This window comes from Triticum aestivum, chromosome 3D (genome assembly GCF_018294505.1).
Source record: "Triticum aestivum cultivar Chinese Spring chromosome 3D, IWGSC CS RefSeq v2.1, whole genome shotgun sequence".
In the NCBI taxonomy this organism is placed as follows: domain Eukaryota; kingdom Viridiplantae; phylum Streptophyta; class Magnoliopsida; order Poales; family Poaceae; genus Triticum; species Triticum aestivum.
Window position 1 is genome coordinate 309676051 of NC_057802.1, and position 12099 is coordinate 309688149.

Genomic DNA, 12099 nt, shown 5'->3' on the forward strand with positions numbered 1-12099 from the left:
TAATATGGAGCAATTGTAACCCTAGGATGAGTTAGAGCTATAAATGTGATGAGGTGGCCTCGTAACCCATAGGCTCCAGGACCTGACAAGAAGCAAGCACACTCTTGCTGAAGGAAAAACCCTAGATGAAGTTACGACTTTATCAACAGACGATCTTATAGGAGTTACGCAAAACCTGAGAGTTGTGAAGGAACGCTAGATGTTTGTTTGGCTAGCAGAATCCATGGAGTTATTCAAACTTAGTTCGTCGACAAGAGAAATTCCGCAATGCTTGTGAGGATGACCGAGTGTTAGAATGCGAGATTCATTAAACCATATACAAGGTAATGATTTGGGTGTGGAATGGATTGATCACCATGCCGACTTACTCTTATTATTCGCCTCTGCTATATGGGATGGTAAATCTGAGTGACTTACCCATAATAGAGAGAGATGATGATATCAAAACCTTGATTGAACCTTAGAATGGTATGACAGTTTTCCCTAGTACAAGGCAGCTGTTGCCAATTGGAGGTCATACAGTGAGAATGAAGCCCAGACCCATTTCCTGCAGGAGAAACCATAAATTGACGACCACCATGAGATATCGATAGTTGTTTAGTATTGGCGCCAGACTGTCAGCTAAGAAGACCCAGTCTCGAAAGAACCTTACCAAGATTTAAGGAGACAAGGATTGAGGAAAAGGTTGTGCCACTACCGGAAGAGCCCAGAGTAGGAATTCTCCCAAGAATCTCAGAACTGACCCTGTCAACAATAAGGATTGAGTATATGAGTTTTTGATGGAACCGTAACCATGTTTCTAAGGGTGGTAGCACCCCAGACCGTCGTGCCAATCGATGGATTTCGAGGAAGCCCCGAACCTAACCTATTTCTTTCTAGCCTCTTCGAATCTCGATAGCGAGATTCATTTTAAGGGTGGTAGGTTTGTAACATACCAAAATTCTAAATTTTGGAATGTTATATTAATTAGGTTATAATGATTGCTTGCGTGATTTGTTGTGTGAAATTGAGTGGAATCTGAAAGTTTTTCTTTTCGAAAGTTGAATGAGAGGGAATGAAATGACTTTCCCAAAACTTTCACCTTGCATTTATGATCTCCATGAATTCAAAATTCATTTCATCACAAAACCCTAGAGTGAAGATGATATGAATTCTTCTATTTAATTAAATGAAAATGGGTTTTTGAAAAGGTTTGAATTCCACTTGAAAATATTTCAAATTCAGAAACTTTATGCAACTCAATGAGTTTCATGAGAGAAGATAAATGACTTCTTCAAATGCGAGGAAAGAGAGTTGGAAGTTTCAAAGAATCAAATTGAAAGTCCTTTTGTAGTTAATTTGAAACCCACTTTCAATTGAGAGTTATTTGGTTTTTGTTCAAATTATTTTTCTCTAAAAATAAAATATATGGAAAATAGGGTAAAATAATTCCCTATAGTATAAAAATGGAGAAAAATGAGTTTGAAATCATTTTGGTATTTTAAAATATTTTTATTTGGTTTTTAAATGAATCAGGAGCACAGTTTGCTTTATTTAATTTTTTGGGAACTTATTTGCCACTGAAAATATGTTCATATTTTAGGAAATATTTTTTTGAAAATTTTGCTATATAATATGCCTATATTATATTTTTATTTTCATTTCATTTTCTTTTGTTATGTTTGTGTTTAAAAAAAGGAGCCACCGACCGCGCCCGGCCTGGCCACCCGGCCCAGCCCCGCAGCGGCCTGCACTGCGCCGAACCGCCTCTGCCTCGCTCGCCCGCTCGCTCCCTCGCGCGGACGCCACTTCGCCAGCCGCCGACAGGTGGACCCCACCTGTCAGCTTCTTCTTCCCCAAGCCGAGCCAGACTCCTCCGCCCGTACTCTTCGCCGACCAATGTCGTGCCCGTCCCGGGCACCTCCCCTAGCGTTGCCCCTCCTCCACGCCTCCCTCCAATAAATACCCGAGGCTCCGGCCCCATTTTCGCCTCGAAACGTAGCCACCCTCGCCTCCCCACGCCCCACGTGAACTGACCGCAGTTTCAGAGATCCGCCGAGCTCCGCCGCCACGCACCACGCTGTTCCGACGTCGCAGCTAAGCGCGGACACCGCCATCGCCTTCCCCTCGTCACGCCGCGCCTCCCCGTGGTTTCGCCTTAGCCGGAGGACCTCCAGAGAGGCCGCCCCGACCACCACTGAAGCCGCCGCTGCCGTCTTCTTCGCCGCCAACGACCGTCGCCGCCGCGGTAAGCCACCGGCTACCCTCGTCCATCCGATCTCCCTCCTACGGTCCAGATTACATTATGATTTGTTTTTTTCCTCGAACCATTGTTCTCTAAATAGCGAATGCTCGCTAGTTTAGCCTCTGTAGCAAACGAATTTCATCGCCTATGCTTCTGTAGTGGACGTTCGTCCGTTAGTTTCTGTCTCGTAGTCAAGGACTTAGATGCAATTATTTTTCTTACACATTAGCCCTTGATTTTCAAACCCTCATAACTTTTCGACCGTTTGATCAAATTCAGTGAAACCAACGCCAAATTGTTCATCATGATCTCAACTATCCCGAGAAATTATTAAATCAAATTTTTAAAATTTAAAATTTGAACTAGATCAGATTTGAATTTAAACTTGTTTTGGCTATAACTTGAGTTTTATAACTCCGATTTAATTGATTCTTTTTGAAAATCGTAGCTCTTGGCATGGACTTTCTACTAAGGTTAAAATCACCCAATTTTGCTACTGTTAAAAATATGTTTCTTTCTAGAAGTTTTATTTGATGGTTTTGACGTTTTCCAAAATATTTTCTGCGTTCTTTTGGATCTTTGAGTGATTGCTTATGTGTGGTTATAATTTCTTGCTCACGATAGATTGATCGGAGTGTGACGAGTAGAACTATCAAAAATTATGAGTGTGAAGAATCTTCATCAACAGTACAAGGAAAGTTCACACTTTGATCATACTCTTCCTATACCTAGTTTTACTTGCATTAGATACACCCCTCAAAGATTTGCATGTGTAGGATTTGGGTACATGTGGTTTTGCTATGTAGTTCATGAGGTAGGAACCTATGATCCTTGAAACACCCCGGGAATATATGTTATGCTCATACATTGCTTAGCCATGCTCGTAGACGGGGATTGGTATGTGAGAGTCATGCAAGTTGCGAGAGATAATAATTAAGGGTAACTTAAGGTGGCAACATTAACACACATCTGGGTGGAATGGTTGGGGCACCCTGGAGAAACCAGTGCTTGCCCAAGGGGATCCCGGAGTACCCGTGTGATTACCCTATGGAATGCCACCCAGGCTCAAAGGGATCATGTGACACCCAAAATTTTCAAGTGGTTTTCTCAAAATCTTTTATTTGATTTGAGGAGGGTATTTAGATTTTCTTCTAAAAGAACTTTCCCTCTCAAAATATTTTCTTTTATGACAAGTGTTTTGTTTTGGATTCACCCAAGATTTGATTTTGGCCTTGGAGGTTTTTTCTTTCTTATGTGGACTCAAACCCAATTGGTTTTCATTTGGGAAATTTCTTTTGAAAATCTTTTAAAATAATCCGATAGCATTTGGAGTGTTTTTCTCCCCCTTTCAAAAATCCCTCTTGCCTTGAACCAAGTGGAAATCTCCTCCCAAAAGCCTTTCCCCATCTTTGGATCATGATATGTTTAAAATCCAGCAAGTTGAACCTCTCCATATATTTGTTTCCGTTTATTTCTCATCAAAAACAATTTCTGTCCTCTACTTTGATCCTTGGAGGTTTTCAAAGGAACTACCACTTCTACTTTGAGTTTGGCCTCCAAACCAATTCCCCTAGCTAGTCCTTTGAGCCATCAACCAGGATCCATGAAGATCCACTGGTCTCCAGTTCAAATTTTTCAAATTGTGCTTGCTGCAAGTTTGGTCCTTATTTGCCAAATTTGATGAAATTCATTTGTTTTCTCCTCCTAAAAATCTGAGAAAAATCAGGCAGCCTCTGGGTGCATTGAGAGGTCACCTCACCAAGTCCCAGCTCCAGAAATTTTTTTCTTCATGCCAAATCATTTCGTCGAACATCTGCAGTGCACTGTTCCTGTCAAGTTCAGTTTTCAGAGCAACAGTTTCAGAGATGCACTGTCGTTTTCTTCAGGGCCCGTTGTCGATCTCGCCAGTACCCTGGTGTCGCCGTGCTTCCTGTCCCCTCCTTCTTATCTCTGCGCCGCACGATCACCTGGAAGCTTGCGAGCGTCGGCGACGAGCAGGAAGAGGTGTGCCACCCGTGAGCGACGGCAGCGGCGGCTTTGCGGCCGCGAGAGAGAGGCGCAGTGTGGACGGCGCCACCCAGCGCCGCCCAAGCCACCGGAGGTCGCCGCGTGGCCTTCCACTCCCCCGTGCGCGCTGCCACCCTTCGTCGCGAACTGCTAGGAGCGGAGCGCGCTCTCTGCCGCCGCCGTGCCCGTACAGCCGCCCCGTCGTTGATCGGTGCATTACGCCTTGCCCGACCGAGGTTTAGCGATGGAACGGCACCAGTGATCTTCCCTGATGGTGCCTAGCCCCCTAAACCCCCTGCCCAACCACTGCCTCGCCGTAATCGCTCGCCGGAGATATCCCGTTCACGGCCACCCCCTCGAATCGCCTATAAATAGAGGCCCCGAGCTCGAACACGAACTCACACCACCCCTACGCACCACCAATACCACGCCAAGCCACTGGTAGAGCCAAGAGGGAGCCTTCTTCCCCAACTCTGGCCGCCTCGACCCGCCACGGGACCCAGCTCGATTCACTCCCGTGCGTGCACCTCTACCCCTCATCTCTTGCCAGTAGCTTCCTTATGCATCCACTCTGCTGACCCGCGCTTCAATTTGGAGTTTGCAGCGCCCACTGGAGTTCCCCACCATTGCCCGAACCACCGTCCGCCGGAGATAGTGTCGCCGTTGACGTGGTGCTCCCCGACGGCCAAGTCCACCACCCACCGACGCGGAAGGGCACACTGAACCTCTTGGTACCCTCCGATCTCCCTGCCTCGCCGTGGTTCGACGCCGGCGACCACCGCAGCCTTCGGGCGCCGGCGAAGTTTTAAACCTGACGTGTGGACCCCCCCGTCAGCCTCTCTTCTTTCTCCCCCTCGAACCGTTTTCTGTTGGCGCCTTCGGGCAAATGCGCTTTCCCTTCGGGCTGGCGCATTTCTTTCCGAACCATTTTCTGTTTTCTCAGTTAAGTCCCTGGATCTTTTCTGTTTCATCACAGATTAGTCCCTGGACTAAAACCCTTATAACTTTTTAATAAAAGATGATTTTTGATTGATTCTTTTTCTGACAGTCTTATATTTTTGTCTAGTTTTTATAGTATTTATTTGGAAAAAATTTGGAACAATTTTTGTGCACGCGATGATTTTTACGTTAGTGTACGTTTTTGCTATACCGTAGGTTCCGGAGGAGGTGACGGAGCCGCGAACTTCGCCGAGCTAGACTCCGACTTCTCCGAACCAGGCAAGCATGTTTGAACCTTTGATATGATAGGTTTTTTTGCATGTTTGCTTGAATGGTTGTGCATGGCATATGAGCATCGGTGAGTATCTCGTTGCATGCAAGGCAACTATCCGTGTGTTCCGAAGTTACCGTGATCTTTGATGAGAGATGACCTGATCATGTGGTGACATGAAAGGTAGTGAGGTGGTATTGTTGGAGCATGCCAGCCTTACGTCATCCGTTAAACTCCGATGTTAACGCGGACTGAGTCACGTTACCATCCGTTCCCTTTCGTGCTACCACATGTTTTCTGTAAAGAATACGGTTTAGTAAGTTGTTAACCTCTTTCCGAGTACACACCAAATAGAGGGGCCGGGATGAGGGTTCCATGGCCCTGGATTAAAGCCAGTCATCCGGTCTGGGGGCATGGGTGTTTCCGGTTGGGACCGAGAGGGGGGCACCCCTTAGAGCGCGCGTATATAAATTTGATCCCATGCTACGCGAGGTTGTAGCCTCCCCGTCTCACGGTTTTTCTTGAACGTTGCCGAGGGTGATTCCTGGCATCGGAATGTTGAATGGGTGTGTACTGGTTAGATGTGTTTCTCCTAAAACACCGTAAACGGAACTAGTCCCCGTGACTACTGAAATCCGTTGGCTGTGGTTAAAGTGCAAACTCTGCAGAGTCAAATCCTTCCGAGTCATCGTGTCCATGGTCAAGGACCATGGCCAGTATATCCATATCTATGTCAATCCTCGTGGTAAATCCCCGGTGAACAAGCTTAAGTGGTATACCCGTTTGAATTGTTATTCCTGTGGATGGACTAACCTTTATTTTATCTCGTACTTAAATATTTCCGCGAACCGAATTAAATTCTTGAGCTACTGAATTATTGAGTTGTGAAATATAAGCCCTTTATGTGATGTCGCTCAGACGTCCGACTGTGGCACTCTTGTCATTTACTTTCAATATAAGCCCTTTATGTGATGTCGCTCAGACGTCCGACTGTGGCATGTCCGTTATTTACTTTTGATATAAGCCCTTTATGTGATGTAGCTCAGACGTCCCACTGTGGCACTCTTGTCATTTATTTTCAATATAAGCCCTTGATGTGATGTCGCTTCAGACGTCCGACTGTGGCATGCACTGTCTTTTATATTCTATTATAAGCCCTTTATGTGGTGTCGCCTTGACGCCTGACTGCGGCATTGTTATTCCATTTTTTTACCCTTCCGAGGAGTCTTTCAGACACTTGATTGGCCCTCAGTATTTTCTTTGGGATTTCGGGAGGACTACCGCCCGACTTCCCTTTTATTCTCCATGCATTGCTATCTCATTGTCTGAGTGCGCTTGTTAATCAGTTCATATGCATCATGTTTACATTTGTTATATCTTATGTCCGAACTGTCTTGCGAGTACTTTCATAGTACTCACCTGGCTTGTTGATTTGGCCAGATGTTGACGAAGGCGATCTCATGGATGAAGAGTTTGATAGTGATACCGACGCCTAGAGGAGTCCCAGTCAGTCCCGTGCGATCCTGGATAATGGTCACTTGTATTATATATGCTTCCGCCACCCTCAATAAGTATCCTCGAGCCTCACTCCGACGCTCGAAGAGTTGTTAGATTCAGGAGTCTTGTCACCCACTCCGCTGTGACTTTTCCACCACCGCTTTTATCGTGAGTTAGTAGTTATGCCACCCCATCCGCCTTTATGTATTATTGGCGTGTTTGTAATAAATTGTTGAGCAGGCCTCCGCTCAACCTTGTATTATATTCAGTACTCCTGGTATTTTTCTTCTGTGATCAAGAGAGTGAGAAGGAATTCTTCTTTACTGGTCCGTAAAAGGGATCGGTCTCTCAATAAATATTTTATTGAAAAACCGGTCGTGACAAGCTTGGTATCAGAGCCAGGCTGACTATAGGAAGCCACTAGGTGCGATCGCTAATCGGTTATTAGCGTCCTTAGTGCCTTTTCAGCATTTTGCAAATGTAGCTATTTTCTGTTGGTCATCATAAATTTATGATTTGACTACTCAGAATTTTTGCCTACTTTTGTAGATGGCTGGCAACGACTGCGAGACTCGGGTGTTCACTAATATACCCGAGGGGTTTGTCAAACTCCTCGTCTCCATCACCAAGCTCGCGATCGGGCCAGCGACTCGTCCGGAGTTCACGCTTTATCAGCACAAGCTCAGCGACGACGTGTCTATGCACCAAGCCGTGGTGCAATTCAAGGGAGGACGTTCTGCGTCTCGCCACTTCCATTTTATGGGAAGGGCCATGCCTACGGAGAGGCATGCCATGCAGATGGCCGCCCGTGAGGCGATAGCTCGTCTTCGGGATATTCTTCCTATGATGAAGACTCGTCGCTACTGCTACCTCCCATGCCATGTGCCATATACTTGTCACTATGCATTCGCCTGCCATAGGGGAGAGCGGGATGAAGCTATCGAGATGCTTGTCAAGTACCTCAAAGCTCTGGAGGAATCTTTGGACAACCTCGTGGACAATCTTGTGGCTGCCCGGATGGACTTAGTTCGGGGCGGTCCTGCCAGCAGGACGGAGCTTCTCCACATGGCACCGCCACTGACTTACGTCTCGTCCTCGGCATCTTATTCACCGGCCATTTTGGCCACTGCTCGCCGTCTGCCTACCACTGAGGAGTTCGACCGAGTCATCGCTCCTACTCTAGTCAGAGCTGCACCGCCTACCGCACCCGCACTGCCACCTGTCGCACCCGCGCCATCACCTCAGCGCAGTGCTACGCGCCTGGAGCCTACTAGGGAGGAGGTGGAGGTTGAGACTCCTGCACCGCTGGGTCTTACCCTCGGCAAGGGGAAGGAAATCTTCACCATCTCCGACTGAGTGCGCTTAGTAGCCGCGCGTTGTGCCTACATGTATGTTATGTTTTATGTACTTAAGTTTGTAGTAGTTGTGTGCGCTGCTTTCCGGAGGAGTGTGCTAGTCTTAATAACATGTCAGGAATGTGTACGCACATCCTGAGTGCTGTATCGTACGTTTGCGTTTCGCGTGTAAGATATGTGCTTAGCAGTCCTTCTCCGTGCGAAATCGTTTATTTTCTTGGAAAATCTTGAAGTCTTTTGAATTTTTGTCTTTGCAAGATTTTCCTTGTGCCACACAGTTCTTCTCATGGTTTTTGCAAAATAATACCCCAGAGTGGAAAATGTCTCGTCCGTGGACTTGTTCCATGCCCAATCAGCCAGAAGAAGTTTATGGAACACAGACAAGCAACAACTTCACTCAGGGACAGTCTAGCCAACAGGACAATGAAGCAGCCTAATCTCAAGTATGCCGTCTTTTCGAACAAAGCCAACAGCAGCACCAAGAGATGATGAATCACGTCATCAATATGGGAAACCACCGTCAGCCATATCAACCACACTCCAAGTTATCTGAACTACAGAAGACTCGCCCTTCAACGTTTGCTCACACTGATAGGCCGCTTGAAGCCGATGATTGGCTTCGAGACATCGAAAGAAAGCTGATTATTGCTCAGTGTTCGGATCATGAGAAGGTGCTTTATACACCCCACTACCTTACTGGAGCAGCTGCAGCATGGTGGGAAAACTTCCTACACATGCATCCCAGTGAACACAACATCACCTGGGAAGAGTTTAAGGAAGGCTTTCATGGGGCACACATCCCCAGGAGCATCATAAAAATCAAGAAAAGAGAATTTCATGACCTCAAGCAGAGAGGCATGTCAGTGACAGAATACAACGGTCAGTTTACCCAGCTATCTCGTTATGCCTATGATGAGCATATGACTGAGAACAAAAGGATGGAAAAATTTCTGGACGGCCTGGCGCCGGCATTAAGATGCCAATTGGTCGTACACACTTTGCCAGATTTTAAAACTCTGGTTGACAAGGCCATTACCTTGGAGAATGAGCGCCGCAGTCTGGAAGATATCCGTAAGCGGAAAAGGGACAAGACGACCCTTGCTCACAACAACCGAAGCAAGACTGATGTTCAGAGGGTCGAAGCAAGAAAATCCACGACTACTGATCTAAGGCCAACCAGACAGTTTCATTCAAGGGACAAGGACTTCACGTACCGTCCAGGGGTCACTTGCTATGCTTGTGGTGAAGAAGGGCACTATGCCAAACAGTGCCCTAAACCAAGGAACTCGGCCCCCAAGCCGAACAATGGTGGGAACAATCCAGCCCCCAAGCGCAACAATTTCAATCCCAACAACAATCACAGGAAGGGTCACCTGAACCATGTGACCAGGGAAGAAGCCCAGAATGCCCCAGACATCGTACTCGGTACATTCCCTGTCAACACAGTACCCGCCACAGTTTTGTTTGATTCCTTCTCACTCATTTGTTTCGAAGAGTTTTGTTTTACAACATGGTTTTCCGATACTTCCCTTGGAAAAATCTATGATCATCAAGTCCCCCGGGATTAAGCAGATCACTCAGAGTTACTGCCAAGGAGTGATCATTGAATTCGAAGGACTAAAGTTTCAGGCTAATCTCATCGTGTTGGAAAATAAAGGACTGGATGTCATCCTAGGGATGGACTGGTTGACCACCAACAAAGGATTTATTGACTGTTTCAATCGGACTGTGATTCTCACTCATCATCACGGCAAGACAATAAAGGTTACAGCTCAAGAGAGACCAAGGTCACGACAACCAAAGCTGAACAAAGTGGATATTTCAGAATTGAGAAAAGTCCGAGTGGTGTGCGAATTTCCCGACGTATTTCCTAAAGAACTACCAGGCATGCCACTAGACCGAGAGATAGAGTTCAGCATTGAACTAGCACCTGGCACCACTCCCATCTATAAGAAACCTTATAGAATGGCACCCTCAGAGTTGGTAGAATTGAAGAAGCAAATAAAGGAGTTACTGGACAAAGGATTTATTCGAGCCAGCTCCTCACCATGGGGTTCGCCAGCTTTATTCGCCAAGAAAAAGGATGGGACACTAAGACTGTGTATAGACTACCGAGCTCTCAATATGGTCACCATCAAAAACAAATATCCGATGCCGCGGATAAATGATTTGTTTGACCAGCTCGCGCAAGCCAAGGTGTTCTCAAAAATTGATTTGAGATCGGGATACCATCAATTGAAAGTATGGACAAAAGATATCCCTAAGACAGCATTCACCTCCAGATATGGCTTATATGAGTTCACAGTAATGCCGTTTGGACTGGCGAACGCCCCCGCATATTTCGTCCACCTCATGAACAAAGTGTTTATGAAATTCATGGACAAATTTGTTGTGGTGTTCATTGACGATATTTTGGTATATTCAAGGACACCAGAAGAACATGCTGAGCATCTCAGAATTGTTTTGGGAGAATTAAGGAAACATCAATTGTACACTAAATTTAGCAAGTGTGAATTTTGGCTAAGGCAAGTTGGTTTCCTAGGCCATTTATTAACCCAAGAAGGCGTGGCCGTAGACCCAGAAAAGGTCAAAGCCATACTTGACTGGAAACCACCAGCCAATGTGACCGATGTACGGAGTTTCCTTGGAATGGCTGGATATTACCGGAGGTTTATTGAAGGATTCTCCACTGTGGCAAAGCCGATGACACAGTTGCTCAAGAAAGACAAGAAATTTGTATGGACGGAAGCATGCGAGAAAAGCTTCCAAGAACTCAAGAAGAAACTAACAACAGCACCAATTTTGACCGTGCCAGACATACACAAGAGTTTTGAAGTGTATTGTGACGCGTCCCGGAAGGGCCTCGGATGCGTACTGATGCAGGATGGCAAAGTTGTCGCGTATGCTTCCAGGCAACTACGGAAACATGAGGAAAATTATCCTACTCATGACTTGGAGCTAGCAGCAGTCATCCATGCACTCAAGGAGTGGAGGCACTTTCTGTTGGGGAACCGTTGCGAAATATATACGGACCATAAGAGCCTCAAATATATTTTCACGCAACCAGAGCTAAATTTACGACAGCGACGCTGGTTGGAATTGGTCAAGGACTATGATGTCGGTATTCACTATCATCCAGGGAAGGCCAATGTAGTGGCAGATGCTCTTAGTCGGAACCCCAGCCCGGGCAACGACAGTCCACAGAACTTGAGGCCTGAGTTTCAGCAGGAGTTCGCTAGGCTCAACATGGTGTTAGTCTCTGAGGGCAATGTGTCAAATCTGGAGATACAACCCACCCTAATGGAACAAATTAAGAAGGCTCAGCAGGGACATCCCAGCATCGAAGGTATAAAGAGGAAAATGAGCCTTGGCAAGGCTTCAGAGTTTGTCACCGACAATGAAGGAATATTATGGTACGGGGACAGACTTTGCGTACCAAACATTGAGGAACTCAAGCAACAAATACTAACCGAAAGCCACACCGCTCCATACTCGATCCACCCTGGAGGAACCAAAATGTACAAAGACATTCAGGGAAGATTTTGGTGGCACGGTTTGAAAAGGGATATAGCTGCATTTATTGCTTGTTGCGATTCATGTCAGCGCATAAAAGCCGAGCATCAAAAGCCAGCAGGACTGCTACAGCCAAACCGGATACCTGAGTGGAAATGGGATGAAATTGGAATGGACTTCATCGTCGGACTACCTCGATCTCAACGCGGAAATGACGCCATATGGGTCATCATAGATAGGCTAACCAAGGTAGCACATTTCATTCCCGTGAAGACGACCTACTCCACTCAAAG